Raw genomic sequence first — 14,604 nt, 5'->3', positions numbered from 1 at the left:
GATCTGAGCCCTGGTTCAAAAAAGTCAGATGTTTTTTAAGTAGATTACAACAATTAAAAAGGAAAATCAAAGTAGTGTGGGCTTTCAGTACAGATTTTGCCCACTGTAATAGCTTCTATTCATTTGGTGAAGTGTTTTTGACTTTGGTATTTGTTTGTGAAGGATCAAAACTCTGAATGAATCTAAGCATTTCCCTTTGAGAAAGTCTTTTGTTTAGCTAAAGCCCCTCTCTCTGAAGTCTGCATTTGAAGCAACCAAATGTTTAAGCAAGTTTTCTGTAAAAATCTTTCATGTCTTTTGATTGTATGAAAGGGTTGTAATTTTCATCTTAATGCAGCTGGTTATTTCCTATCTTGGGGTAGTGCAGAGCTGCTGACTTCGCTCTGCCTTCAATTACAATGTTAATTTTTGTCCAGACACCATCTACTTAGTATTTTCTCTTAAGGCCTCTAAAGTGCTTTAGCACATATCAAAATGAACCTTGCAGATTTTACTTGTGGAGGTGAAAAGAGGAGAAAGCTGCATTTTGTAGGTACTTGAAGAATTAACTTGGAAGAGCTTAAGGACAAGGAAAATAATACTAGTGACCTTATTTATTAAAGCAGTTATTCTTGCTGAAATCATATTGAAAAGTCATTCTCTGAGGGGATAAAAAAAAAATTAAGTCTTTTTTAAACACTAGCAATCTGATGTTTTGTCCTGTGTATTTCAGTGGCACAGTATGGGTAAATTCAAGGCACCACTTTCTAGGACTGAACTTAGGCAAATGTTGCTGTGTAGAAATGATAGTGAGCACGGGCTTAAATGTTTCCCTAATTGCAGCCAGACTTGAGTGTGAATTCTTAATTGGCTCTGGAAGTATACAAATTCTTTCAAATCACCATGTTGCAGGGTAAAAACGTGTCTAAACAGGTAAGCAGAAGAGCTTTGCAAGGAAGTTCTCAACATAACCTAGAATATGAGCTAAAGCCAGTTGCTCAACACCTTTTGTGATTAGATGCAGCAAGGGACAGACCTAGTTTGGTTCTGGAACACAATATCCTGTAAATGCTTTGACCTTTAGATAGCAGTGAGCATCATTCTTCTGTCTCTCTACATTCCTGGGGTTCAACTTGATTGTTTGAACTGGCCACAACTCTGTTGACCTTGCAGTTTGAGCTCTTGGCATCTCTTTTGTTAAGATGTCACAAAGATTTTAGGCTGTTTTCATTGCTGACCTGAGAACTCATTTGGCTCTTAGCTTGTTTCTTGTGTGACCTGTATCGGTAGGCATTTTCAGTCCTTTAAACACGTGTTCCATCCTACTGAGACCTGTCCATGGAGTAAACTGTCTGCTAGAAGTGGTAATCTTTCCCTTTTACAACACTACTTCCATCAAGCCGTACTGAGCCCTGCTGACACCTTCTTGGACATCTGCAGGCAGCTATTGGAGTCCTGCCATGCCAGAGGATAAGGTAGTGACTGGCTGAACTGGGAAAGGGGATGGTGTGATTATGTATCCTACAGTATAGCTTGCCTCTTGGAGGAGACTGTACAGCCTGAGGCTAATTCCTTGGCTTCCTGCCTAGCTTCTCCTCCACTGCTGCAAAACCTTTAAGCTCAGAACAGGCAAATGGGAGATGGGACTTTGCCAATGCCCTGAATCTATATTTTGTTTAAAAAAATGTTTCAGCTGTCAATTTTGCACAATTAACCAGATCAGAGTAAAGCTAAGCTTTCTTTTTAAAAGGAAGAAATAATGAAAAAGCACAAGAAAAATGACAATAAGCTGCCAGCTTGATGAAAATAATATAGGCAGTGTCCTTAAATGTCCTCTTCCCTGGGTGCACTTCTGAGCCGATCAAGATGTGATGAACTTGTTTCTGACCAGATTCTTTAAAAATATATAGAGGCAACAAAAATGTCGGAAGTGCCTAAGACCCACTTCCAGATTAGTGAAAGATGTTTCTAGAAATGCGATGCAGGCATGTAGAATCCCCATGTCCCCATGTTCCTCTTTCTGCTATAGACTGTCAGTGCATGCGCCAGATATTAAGAAACTAAACCAACCAACCAACAAAAAAACCCAAGTGCAACCTCCTTATCTTTATGATGGAGCTTGGTAGAAAACTAATCTCTCTAAAGTAAGTCAGCTCTTTGTAGAATACATTGGGATCCTTTTTAGAAGGAAGGGTGGTACGGTATTTGTCTAGCAGCCACTTAGGGAGTTCTTCTAGCAGAGTGGTAAAGCACATCTACATGAGCGAAATTTCTGTTAGTTGTCCCAATGGGACTTGTATTAACTTTGAAAAGCCATAATGCTAGCTGGTGCCGATTTAAGGCTGTTCAGTGAAGTTTAATGTGATCCAATTTACTGTAAAGCCTGCAGAAGAAGAAAACTGTTACGGAAGCTTCCTTCATCTTAGCGAGTGGTTCAGAATTTGTCCTTGTATCCAATAAGCTAAAAGCCTGGCTCTATGTGATTAAATGGCAAAACTCCTGGGCCACGTTGCAGCCATTCTTCCCTTTTTATCAGTTTTTGTAAAGATTGATGTGTAACAGTCCAGTGATTTGTGCAAAAGTCCAGTTCTTGGTGGAGACGTGTACCTTCACTGAAAGGTCTCAGCTAGGACCTTTTCTGGAGGTTTCCTCAGAGGTCAAATGAAAAGATTAAACTGAGTTTGTAGCTCATACTCCTTAAATGCATAAGAAGATACCTAGTTAAGCTTGCAAGTCATATGACAGTTTAAGAGTAAATGTAATAGCAGGAGAAGCCCACCAAACTGATTTTGGCCAGTTATAAAGCTAGGGATTTTTGATATCATTGTTCAGTTCCCTTAAACTGCATTGTTAGAACTGACACTGACTTCAGTATGAAATCTAACATAATGCTGTGCAAAGAAAATGCCAGGCAGCATCACAGAGAACATGGGCCCCTACCTTCAGCTGGAATCTCTAGGTAAATGTATGGGACTTCTAAGTCACTGTCTCCTGGCTCCCATTCTCTGGCTAGCTGAAATACCAACTATCAAACCAGTACAACAAGGCAATTTTAAAACGAAGTCTGCTGTGGTAGTGGAAGTAGCCAAATGTACCCTGGTGCGTGCAATCTTTTTGGGAAGGGAGGCAGCCTGAACACAAACTTACACTTACTGAACCCGCTTCTGCATACAAGTCTTACATACAGTCGTCTTTTAGAACAACAACTGATGGGTAGAAAAAGCGCTTTATATTAAACTGTGAAGCACAAGAGAGAAGGTGAAAAAAGCAACGGTATTCAATTACGATGTATAAGAGGAAGTGAATGTAAATTCTGATGCTAGTCTCTATCTAGTGAAAGGCTGGATTTCTAATATGTATAGTTCCAGTGCAGGTGAGTGATCTACAGCTAGAACATCTTTGGGAAGAAATTACTATATTAAAAGAATTGTTTTTCACTCCATTTTCTCACTGTTTAACCCACAGTTTATGGGCAGGGATAACACCCTTTGAAAATTTCATGCTGTGTTGATGGCTGTCTTGCTAAGAAATGCACTGCAGATAAGTCAGCAGTAACCAGGAGGGCATTTTCCCTATTTGCAGAGTTTCAAGAAGCACTAAGTAGTAGATGGCCCGCACCATTTAATCTCTGCAGCTCATTTTACATTTGTTTATGACAGTGTTGGCTTTTTTGTTTTTATATACTGTCCTCTACTTTCAAACACTCACAAAGATAAACTAGCAGACACAGTCCTTATTGCATGTATACCTTCTCAAGATGCCTGTTCTCTTGTCTGGGAATTTATTACAATATTAGGGTTTGTTTTAAACTTTGCTCAACATGTGCTGGGGTTCTTCAGCTGATACTAATGTGTCTTTTTTTTTTTTGTTGTTCAAAGTCCTGTCATCACCTCCCCCACCAAAAAAAAGAATCTGAAGGAAAAAAAAAATAATTAGAAATTGTTTCCAGGGCTCCACAAATTACTCAGCAGAGACTGCATCCCAGGCAGCTTTTACAGCTTAGAATTGCTATGAATTGGGAGAACTTGATATTACCAATTATATTTCAATTATTTTTCTTATGCATCATGTGTTCTTTAAAGCCCACTAAAATATGATGAAATCATCAATTAGAAAACTATTAATGGTGTTATAGAACCTCAGAAAAAGTCCACACAGAGGCTATTTCTAGCAACTGGTGTGGTTGGGAAGGAGAGTATCTGCAGAATGAGGCAGTTGGTTCTGAGGACATGGTTGGACACTTTATGCTAGATCGAGTCTGGTCCCATGAAGTGAAGGACCACTGCAGTGCATCAGGTATGCTGTGGAGCCCATCTCCTGACCTAGCCTCACTCAAAGGAAATCCTGTTTATGGGGTCCAAGACTATACTGCAGTGTGAAGCAAAGCACAGTACGTAGGAGAGTTTGAGTACGATTGAGAGATTTTGCTCAAAAATGCAGTTGCCATCTGAATTAAAGGCTAGTGTACCCAGAGATACACGAGATTCCACAGGTTTCCTCTGAAGTTAAAATGATAGTAAATGTAGTGTAAATTATCTGTGGGCAATCAAAGAGTTTTTGATAGAATTACTGCAGATCAAACAAGCTAGAAAAGATAGACAGATCCCCAACATCCATGCACTGAGCAGCGTAACCTGAGGTCAGAATTTTGGATGATTTAATCTAATTGTTATCTAGCATAAACTAATGTCGCATTGGCAAGAGATCTTAGGTTAACTTTTGTCTGGAACTAATCCCCTCAACTTAATACTGGGTGTACAAAGTGCCTCTCTTGTGATAATTAGTTGAAGATTGGTTGACATTTCTTTGCTATGAAATTGTAATAATTACAACTTGTATTTTTAATAGTGTTTGCTGAATTCTGCTTTGGCTGGTTAAACACTCTAATTGGAACAGTTTAGGGATTTCCTGATGAAACACAATTTCTTTGGAAGTATCAACTCAACAAAATGAATTTTTTTGCAGGAGTGTTTTACACAAACATATTTGCCGGAGACAAAATCCTGTTAAGCTTTTGGTTCAAACTTCTCTCTGTTTCTATATGGCTTCCTACTACCTAGCTTGACAAGCACTGTAGGACGTGGTGATGCCATTTTGATCTCCGTGGCCTGCAGGTTGGCCCGCCATACCAATTTAAATTGAACCCGACTATGAGATGTCGACGTTTTGTCAAACTGGCAGTGCCAAGATACAACCCGTTCTAAATGTTGTCTTAGTGTATTAACTGTGGATAATCAGCCTGGTAGATGTAATACCGGGATCATTATATAGTTGTTTTCATGAAGATCTTTTCACATCAAAGAGAAGGAGGGTTTATTACATGGTAGTAGTTCTTGAGAAATGTCGGCCATTTAACAGTGGTTGTAATCACTGGTTCTTGTAGTGTGTTTAAGCTTGGTCAAGCAAGACAGTACACAGTAGCAAATACCACTAAAATCATATACAGGAAGAAACGGAGGTTTCTAAGGTAGGAACGTAACCTACAGAGGTAGGAACGTAAATGTTGCTTAATTCTAGAGCGAGTTCTTCATCAGCTGGTTTAAAACAATCTCTGAAGCCATGCTTCCTGGCTTTCTCTCCTTGTTACCTACACACCAAGATTTCTCTCCAAGATCCTTCCTCTTAGAATAAGTATAGCTGATTTTTTTTTTTTTTTTGCTGTTGCAAAAGAATCCAAAGGTTTGGACTACACTACAGGTATGTTTTGCCATAATTTCTGATTTCACGTCCAGGCTTCTCCACTGTTATTGCAGGTTCTTCCTTTCTGCTTGCATTGTAGGCAGCCTCCAGTCCAATGTCTGTGCTCTGGTCCCTGATAATAGTTTGTTAAAATCTTGTATCCAAACCTCAGGGGCTTGGATCTGGTAGACATGCTAGCCCTCAGTACTTTTCCCTCCTTTGACTTTCACAGTTCCTCTCTTCTATTTTTCTGTTTGTTCAATTAGTCTCAAAATAGCAACTTGTTTTCCTTTTCTCTCCCTCTGCCATCAGCTGTATGTCCCACCAGACCTGTACAAATATCTCACTGTCACCTTAGATGCAACGGTGCCAGAAGCCAATGTCCTGTTTTTAACTAAGTCCTCCTTTTCCTCCTGTTCTCTTCGCTGTTGTCAACACTGGCATCGTTTCAACCAACCAGCTGTTCTTGATGCCATCCCTCACTTGTCTCTTCCTGCCAGGTTATAACCAGTTTCTGACATTCTTTACGATAGCTCTAATTCAATTTCCCTCCTATCTACCCATCAACAATTAACGCCACTTTCTTCTGGCTACAGCCAAAGAAGCTGTAGTCTCCTTTCTGACTGGTGTGTGGAAACACTGCATATTGTCAGGACTATTGTCCTGACCTGCTTTTCTGTATTTCATCTCTCTGTGTCTTTTTATTGTCTTTTAGTCGTATCTGAAGATGAAAGATCTTGGACTTTTGTGTATATCGACCTCATGTAACAGACTTCATCAGCCTGTCCAGTTTCTCTCCTTTCTTCATTCTTCTTTCTGTATCAGATGATTGTGTGATATCTTCCGTTGAACTCTAAGGTAGACAGACTGCAGCGTAACTGAATGTGCCGAGCAGCTTAGGAAGGCAGGCAGGCTGCTGTCTACCAAGGCTTCTGAGCACTAGCAGCAGCCAGACCCTTCTCTTCCAAATGTGAATGTAAGAGCTATACTTTGTTTTAAATTATTTTGATGTATTGCAGTTTTGACAGTATTGCAGTACTTTCCCCCTTAGTAAATACTGTTCATGGAATATAGGTAAATGATGTCTAATTCTTGGTCAAATCCCCTTCTAGTTAAACAAATAAAATGCCATCGTTTGACTTGGGAAGGGGATTATCTGCAACGTTGAAAAATGTTGACCATCTGTTCACTGTCATTAAGAAGTTTTGGCAATATTTTGAGAGAAAATGAGGTAATAGTTAAGTCAAACAACTTATGTGCCAGCTGTTTTTTTAACAACTGCCAAGATTTTTTTTTTAAGTAATAAAACTAACTAACTTTGCCAAATGCGGCATTAAGCAATTATTGTACATGTCCTCTTGACCCAGCCTAAATGCATTGAGCCTAGCCCTCTAATGAGAACCACACCATATACTAACTAAAACAACATAAATAAAACAGATCTAATTGCATTTGAAGGTATCCCTTATGCAATGGGTATCAAGACCAAACCTGTTCACGTGTACAGTCATATATCAACTCTCATAATCTTGAGTACATGTGTGAAGACTTCTCGAGGGGACAGGCACCTGTCTTGTCTTCCTTGGAGACGTCGTAGAATTCAGTAATGGTGAACAACTGTATTGAAGCAGACTAACCAAGGAGTCCCTGGTAGCAAATCATGTTTCCGTGATTTGTTTTTCAGTTTGGCTGAAAGGACGTGTGCACTAAATGAGGTTAAATATATTCTAGGAAACATATTCTGTTAAGAAGGTTTGCACAGCTTTGGAAAGTAACCAGAAACTGTAGCATTGCTGTATCACCAGGGTGGCTGAGGTGACTCTGTGACCTGAAACTGTTTCTAAAGCTGCCTGCAAGGGCAGCCTATTTGGTAATTGAAGTGGGGGCCTGTGTTTACTTTTTAAATCAACCAGAACATGGGCCCTCAAGCTGCGCTCCATAGAGCACTTCCAGATGGTTTGGGAAAGCCCAGCAAAGAAGTATCTGTCGCTGTTCAAGTAATTATGTTTCGTGTGAGTTGTAACCCAGGATTTTAAAGTCTTTCAGTGTTTTTGGAGCAAATGGACCATTTAAAAAGCTCCTTGCTGCAGCCTACAATGCTGTGGGTTGTCTTAGCTTGAGAAGTCGTCATGTTGTCTCACTATACCAAGGGAACATCTTTTCTATTTCTCCTTGCTAGCCTGGAAAAAGTCTCTGGTCTTCTCAAACTGAGCTTCTCAAAAGGGAGGTGTTACTGGTGTGGATTTAAGATGAGATGACTACTGAAAGTGATGTGGTCAGCTGGTGGCAGAGTCAGATTGCTCTGCTGTGTACTGTAGTATGTCTTCCTCATCTGAAGACATAGTAAACCATGATTTTCTCTGTTCTCGTGTGAGCTGAGGGTGCAGGCATGTTGCCCTGGAAATACATACTTTATCATTTCTTGCTTATACAAGATGCCATGGCTGCCATTGGTAATCTGGGTGAGTAAATGACTTGTCCCCCTTGAGGCCAATGCCATCACTGCCACTGATTTCATTTTATGTATGTAGACAAATAGGAAGCAAGAACCAGACTGGCCTTCTCCCTCCCTCTTTAGAGCCTTGCCACGGCTGACCTTCTGTTCTAACTTTGTATCTGTGGCACTTTCTCAAAGACCAAAAATGACAAGTTGTGCTACAGATTTGATCCATATGGACAAACCACAGAGCTCAACAACAGTTGCCTAGTAACTCCCCTGCTTCCTAAATACTGGAGAGTAAAAACATCTCAATATCCAAATTCTTTCTTTATAAAAATTAAGTCTTTTTTGGCTATAGAATGGAGCAGTTGACAAATCTGTGATGTTTTACTTGCCGTGTAACTCCTTAGAACAGGACTAACATCAACCCTTCAGTTTCTCTTGTTCATTCGTTTGGTCACAGAGGGTGAACTGTTGCAAATGTTCTTAGAATAGTTTTTTATCTGCTGCTTCACCTTACAGTCAGGAAGACAACTAAGAATTTCTGTAGGAAGAGAAACTCTGGTGTCCTGCCCAGGACAAGAAAAGCAAACGTTAACGTGAGTCTTTGGAACATATAAATGCCTAGTTGGGCTTTTGCTTAACAAAAGCTGTAGGATTTTGTCTGATGATTCCTGCAATGTCATCTCAGTTAAAAAGAGATGATCAATGCCCTCTTACATCTGATAAATGGCACAAGACTTTGCCTTTCCTCTCCAAGCAGTTAACAGATGAGAAGGGGTAACTTATATCCTGTCTTGACATTACCCAGTTGGCCTTTTCTTCCATCATATTCTATATCATTTGTGTCCAGGATTTGCCACCTAGATGTGCCATAGTAGCCTTTTTCTCCAGGTTAAGGTCTCTTTCATACCTCTTTCCTCCCACCCCATCCCCAAACTTGCCTGTCTTCTAATTAAGTGTGATTATTTCAGAATATTCCTGGTGCTAATTATTTTTTAAGCTTCTTAAAATGAGAAGAGGTGCCCTTTGCAGAAACAAGAGTCTTTTTTAAAGAGTTTTGATTGCCACTAACTGAAAGGTGTGACAGAGAATTTCAGTGTCATCTCCTGAGTAAGTCTGCCTCTTGGAAACAGAGGGGTCACAGAACCAACCTATGAGTAAGGCGCAGTTCTAAGAGATTTGGCCCACAGTCAGGTTAGGAGCCAATTCATGAGCCAGAAAAACAGCCGACAGCAGGGATTACTACAAAGCAAACTTAATTAGGCAACAGATAGGCAGGAAGTACGCCAGTCATGGAGCCTGCAGCCAGATAGAGCACACAGTGAAGACAGTTAACCAGGCAAAACTGTGTTTGTAGTGGTAAAGGAAGCTGTAGTGCCAATTAGTTGGAAGTAAAGGCAAATGCATGGGTCCCCCAGGCTAGCTGTCAATCCCTGTTTTCTGGGAAGAATATGCAGTAATTTTGGTGTGAATCACAGCTTTTCATGATAGGAAATCATAGATTTCGGAAGGTAGGAGAACATCCTGACATTTCTCAGCTTTCCATGGTGAGTGAGGTTGAAAAGGTGTTTAGAGATGGTTTCCCTGCTTTAGAAGAGAAAAGGACATGTACACCTACAGCAAAAAAGAGTAGGATCTGCGAAGTAACTGTAGGTTAATGCTTCTTTTTGCCTCTGGTATATAACACCTCTTGTGCCTTTAGTGGAAATAACCACACATACTCTGAGTTTGGAAAAGGTAATACAAGAAAAAAACATAAAGAAAAAAAACCCAAACAAACAAAAAAACCCCAATACAATAAAAGGAGTCTCGAATCACTGTGCCATGCATGCATTATTGGTGCAAAAAAATCAGATTTTATTGCTTAAAATCATTTGGAGGATTCTGGATTGTGTTACCTGATCCCTCTGTAAGACAGAGTCTGGTGAGTTTAAAACAAAAGCTGACTTCCTCAATGGGCTATTTTGTCTGTAAGTAGGTGGGAATTACTTTAGGGTCACGGAAAAATGAGAGGTAACAGTTTGCCAATCATCCAAAAAGGGAAAAAAGTGTCAGTGATTTTGGGAAATAAAAAAAGAATTGAAAAGCTTAGTCTATGACTAAGCTTCATCAGCATTATGAAGGGTTGTTAGAATAAGCGCAAGATTGGTACAAATAGGCTGTAGCTTGTTCATGAGTGATAGGCAAGGCGGACGGGGACAAACTGTCTCCTTGTGCGTGAGGAACGTGTATGCTTGCTGGTGTCCAGGAAAATGTCAGGGCTGACTTTCTAAACACTTGATGGTGAAGAAAGTGAAAGAAAGGAAAACCAGGGATTGTTACCACAATAGGCATCTCGTGTAGAACTGACCAAAAAGAAATGGGAACGATGGCTTTATTTTGGACAAAATAAAGCAGCATCCAAATAACAGAACATAGTGGGAATAAGAGATGAACAAATAGCATGCAGGATACCGAATGGCCTGGCTGACAATCTGGGTATAAGCATAAATTGTTTAAAAATAGCTATAAAATATTGAGGAGGGAAAAAAAAAAAACAAACAAAGGAAGATGGAGCAGTGGGCAGAGATGGTGTGTTCTGAGCTCGTACGGAGGAATGAGAGTGCAGCATGGCTGAGGGGAAAATGGCAGTTTCTAAAATATCCTGTATGAAGATTCCCAAGTTTCTTAAGTGTGGAAAAAGATATGCCAGTAAAACAAGATAAAGAAAGAAGAGTATCAACTTTTCCCTCAACCTAATTGTGCAAAAATAGGAGGAAAAACTCAGGTGTTTGCCAGTCGTCGTCTTCTAAGCTGTTGATTAGGGACATTTTAGCTGTTGCTCTCCAATAAGTCATAAATCCATTAGACAGTTGTGAAAATATGCTTGTTCTATCTAGTGTTAAACTGATTTTATGGGTGACATATTTCATACTCTCTGACTTTCTGTGGAATTGCCAAAATAGAAGGCTTGGAAAGAAAGTACGAACTGCAACAAGAGAGGGATACCTGAGTTGTACCAAATATCTCATCTAGTTACTTGTTTGGGAAAAAGGAACTCTTTAATAGCCTGAAAAGTAGCATAGATACAAATGTCCTTATTAATTATGGTGATTTTTGAAAGGGGTTTTTTTGGTCTTTTTTTAAAAACAGCAGAGTGTTGCCAAAACTAATAAACAAAATGTCAAAGTAATTTAAAAATATCTGGTTTTAATCCATAATAAATATAGTACAAACTATGTATAACTTTTGAAGGACTATTAAAAAGAAATCTCTGGTTGTGTCTTAAAGCTTCTTGTACTTATTTTCTTAAATGATCAAAGAAAGCTCCCTAATAAAATGACTCAGCGTGTGCTGAACTCTCAGTGTACAGTAAATGAAGAATTTTTTAGTACCTAATGTTAGTGCTAGGAGTGATGCAATTCTGCACTTAATTTTGTCTTTCAAAGTGCTATAAAGCTGTTTTAAGATAGAACTCTTAGATCTCTGTTCACATCCATAATATCCTGCTGGAACAGTATAGCAGAACTTTCTCTGCTGTTCAGTTGAGCTGTGTTCTCTCCACCTGCTCCTGAAACACGGTTATGCCTTAGCACAGTGGCAAATCCGCTTCATCCCCAAATTTGTTCTCCTCCCATCTCTATTCCAGACCAGCAACATCTGCCTGCATGTGTGTTTGGGTATTTCCATTTCCTGTCAGGTTCCAAAAACAATCAAAATTTGTAAATGCGGACAAAAATAACAAATGCATGTTCTTGCCATAGCTGTGCTTGCTGTAAACTGCTACACTTAGAGAACAGATTTAGGTGTAAAAGACCTGTAAGCTCTTCGAGTATACTCGCAGAGCCCATGCTCTGCAAGGCAAAGCATATTTTGCCTTGTAGCAAATATCTATATCTATATATAGATAGCGTATGTTATCTATAGCATATTTTCAGACTGTACCTGTGTGTTAGATGTAATGAAAGTACATCACAGAACCAAAGAAGTGTCTTCGATCTGGACAGATCTTGGATCTGTTCCCCTATAGTTGCAAGATTCATAAATAATCCTATTCAGTAAAGGGTTTTTTTTGTTTTTTGTTTGTTTATAATGGATTTATTATTTGTAACTTGAACCCTAACTGTGGGGATGGCTGGTTTGGATTGATGAACAATGACATCGCTCTCAAAAGCGCACAAGTTACAGCTTGTATACTCTGACAGATGCTTCCCGGGAGATGCACAGCATACTAGCTCCCAGTTATTTGGAGTGGTGCAGGAACACTTGCCCTCAGCCCTTCCTGTGAATCACAGTGCATGCTTATCAGTAATCTTTTCACTGGAAATACAGTTTAATTTATTAAATTAATAATAAATAAATTTATGTTTATTCCACAAATATACTAAGGACTGCTTACCCTGTCACCATGAATCACACTTTGTGAACAGCTGGGATGTAAATTGAGATATTCTTATAGAGTAATATAGGTAATGGGTATTTTTCTAGAAAATTTTTAAACAGGTTTTGTTTCTTCTGTGTGAAGCTTGATTTCTCTTGATACCTACTGACTGTGTTGGCCATTCTGAATACCTACATGATGATGTTGTGGCACTTCTTTTATTATGATGACTAATGACGGAGGATCCCAGCTGAGATGGGGGAAGTCCTGCAGTGAAGGGCAGTTACAACCCTACAGTAGGAGACAGCTGGTGCTCCAAAGTGCTTTCGCTCTGTGAGAATTACTTTAGTTATATGTTTTGTCAAGTTTTAGTTAAGAAATCTCTTACTCAACTGTATTTTCAGGGCAGTAGGTGACAACAGAAAATCTTTTGAAATAAATCCCTAAAAAGTTAGCGCTTTGTACTCCTAAATAAGAGACCTTTGAAAATACTTAATTCTTCTGGAATATATTTCCTCTCCAAACTTAGAGACATGTGAAAGACAAGATAGCAGAAGAGCTTGTTCTTGTCTCATTTTAATAAGGGCATGTCTTCCTAACAGTACAAAATGTTTTTGGAGGATATCAACCTTTGGAATACCCTTAGCAGTGGAAATATAGCCCAGCCTGTCTCACAGCAAATTCAAAATAAATAAATAAAGTCTGCATGCAAAATCAAGGCAGCAGGTGGTCATTCCCCGTATAACTCCAGCTGCACTTGAGCTGTAAATCCAAAAGCATTACAAAACTAGCAACGGGACACCCAGTGGTTCCTTGTAGGCTTGGATCAGTGTTCCTGGGACATTAAAGGAAAATTTCCTAAGATTTAATGTTTTTCTTGAAACAATAAATGACATAAGTGTTATCTCCAGACTTCTTCCAGAGCAGTGAAGTAATTAAACTTCACTTGTTTTTCTAACATCAGGACTAAAACCTGAACTAATCTATTCTAACCATTCCCTTCTTTTTTATCAGCCGGAACGTCCTTTAACTCCTGAGAACATTAGGGTGAATAATAATTTCCCTTACAGTGGCTTTATTTTGTGCACTGGGTGACAGAAAGCGGGCAGGGTTTCCTTCACAGTGTTAATGTAAGTGCCCTACTCTGCATTATTTTTTCTTGTGCGAGCATGTGTCAAGTACCACGTTTAGATGTCTTCCTAGATTTATTTCATTCGACAAGACAGTATCTGCTGTAAGCAGTGCCTTTGCTCTGTTGCATGCTTTTGTTGTTACTGGTGTTATGAACTCTTCAGTCTATGCTGGAGAGGAAAGCTGGGTTCCATTGGTGTTACGGAGGGATTTGCCATCAGCCATAGTGAGGCCAAGATTTTAATTTTCAAACCTGTAAAGCAAATTGCTTTCAGACTTCTAAGAATGACTGCTCAAACCACCATTTCTGTGGGCCATTTCATGTGAATTTTGCACAAGAGAAGCGGTTTCAAGAGAAATACCTCCTCATGTATTTTTCTTCACACTTGTTTAAAAGAAGCTGTGTGAATGCTACGCATAGTATTGGCAGGATCTTATAGCTGAAGGAAGTGCATTTCCATAAACCCAATCTCCTTTGCAAACTGAAGACTTAATTTATTTTGCAAATGATACTTAATTGTGACCTTGCTGGGTAGATGTGGCATTTCAGAGCAGTGCCCATCATACTCAACTGAGTTCCAGCGCAGGCATTACCCTTGGAGGAGGCTTCAGGAACAGTTCTGTGGGCTGGCTGCTAGAAACACACACAAGTTCCTGATGTTGAACTTTTGATCAGTTCAACTACTTCAAAGAGGTGAAGGTTTTCTCTTCACCAGATGGCAAACGGGAATGGGCAGGCAGAAGGAAGGAACATTGCGGGGTTTTCCTGTCATACTGTATCACAGTGTAGTTTGCCCCGGAGGAAAAAGCAAGCTATGTGTCCCTCAAGGGCGGTGAAGCTTGAATGGTCCTTCCATCTTGTGCAATAGGCTTCTTTGAAACCTCCAGGTATGTGATCTTTTCCAGACCTCTTCTTTGAGCAGCACAATTCTGCCATGTTCTGAGGCTGTGACTTGCAGTGCCACATCAGGAGAAGCATTTAGAAGTGGTTTCCTTGCCTTTGTGAAATGGG

At 39.7% G+C, this 14,604-nt stretch overlaps 1 protein-coding gene across 2 annotated transcripts in view; it reads left to right on the top strand.

Moving 5' to 3' along the window:
- COL4A6 (collagen type IV alpha 6 chain) overlaps window positions 1-14,604 on the top strand; it is a 140,504-nt gene that overhangs the window by 49,814 nt on the left and 76,086 nt on the right. The window lies entirely within an intron of this gene.

Source organism: Phalacrocorax aristotelis, chromosome 11, assembly GCF_949628215.1.
Source record: "Phalacrocorax aristotelis chromosome 11, bGulAri2.1, whole genome shotgun sequence".
NCBI classification, from domain to species: Eukaryota; Metazoa; Chordata; class Aves; order Suliformes; family Phalacrocoracidae; genus Phalacrocorax; species Phalacrocorax aristotelis.
This window is presented reverse-complemented; position numbering and strand designations above follow the sequence as displayed.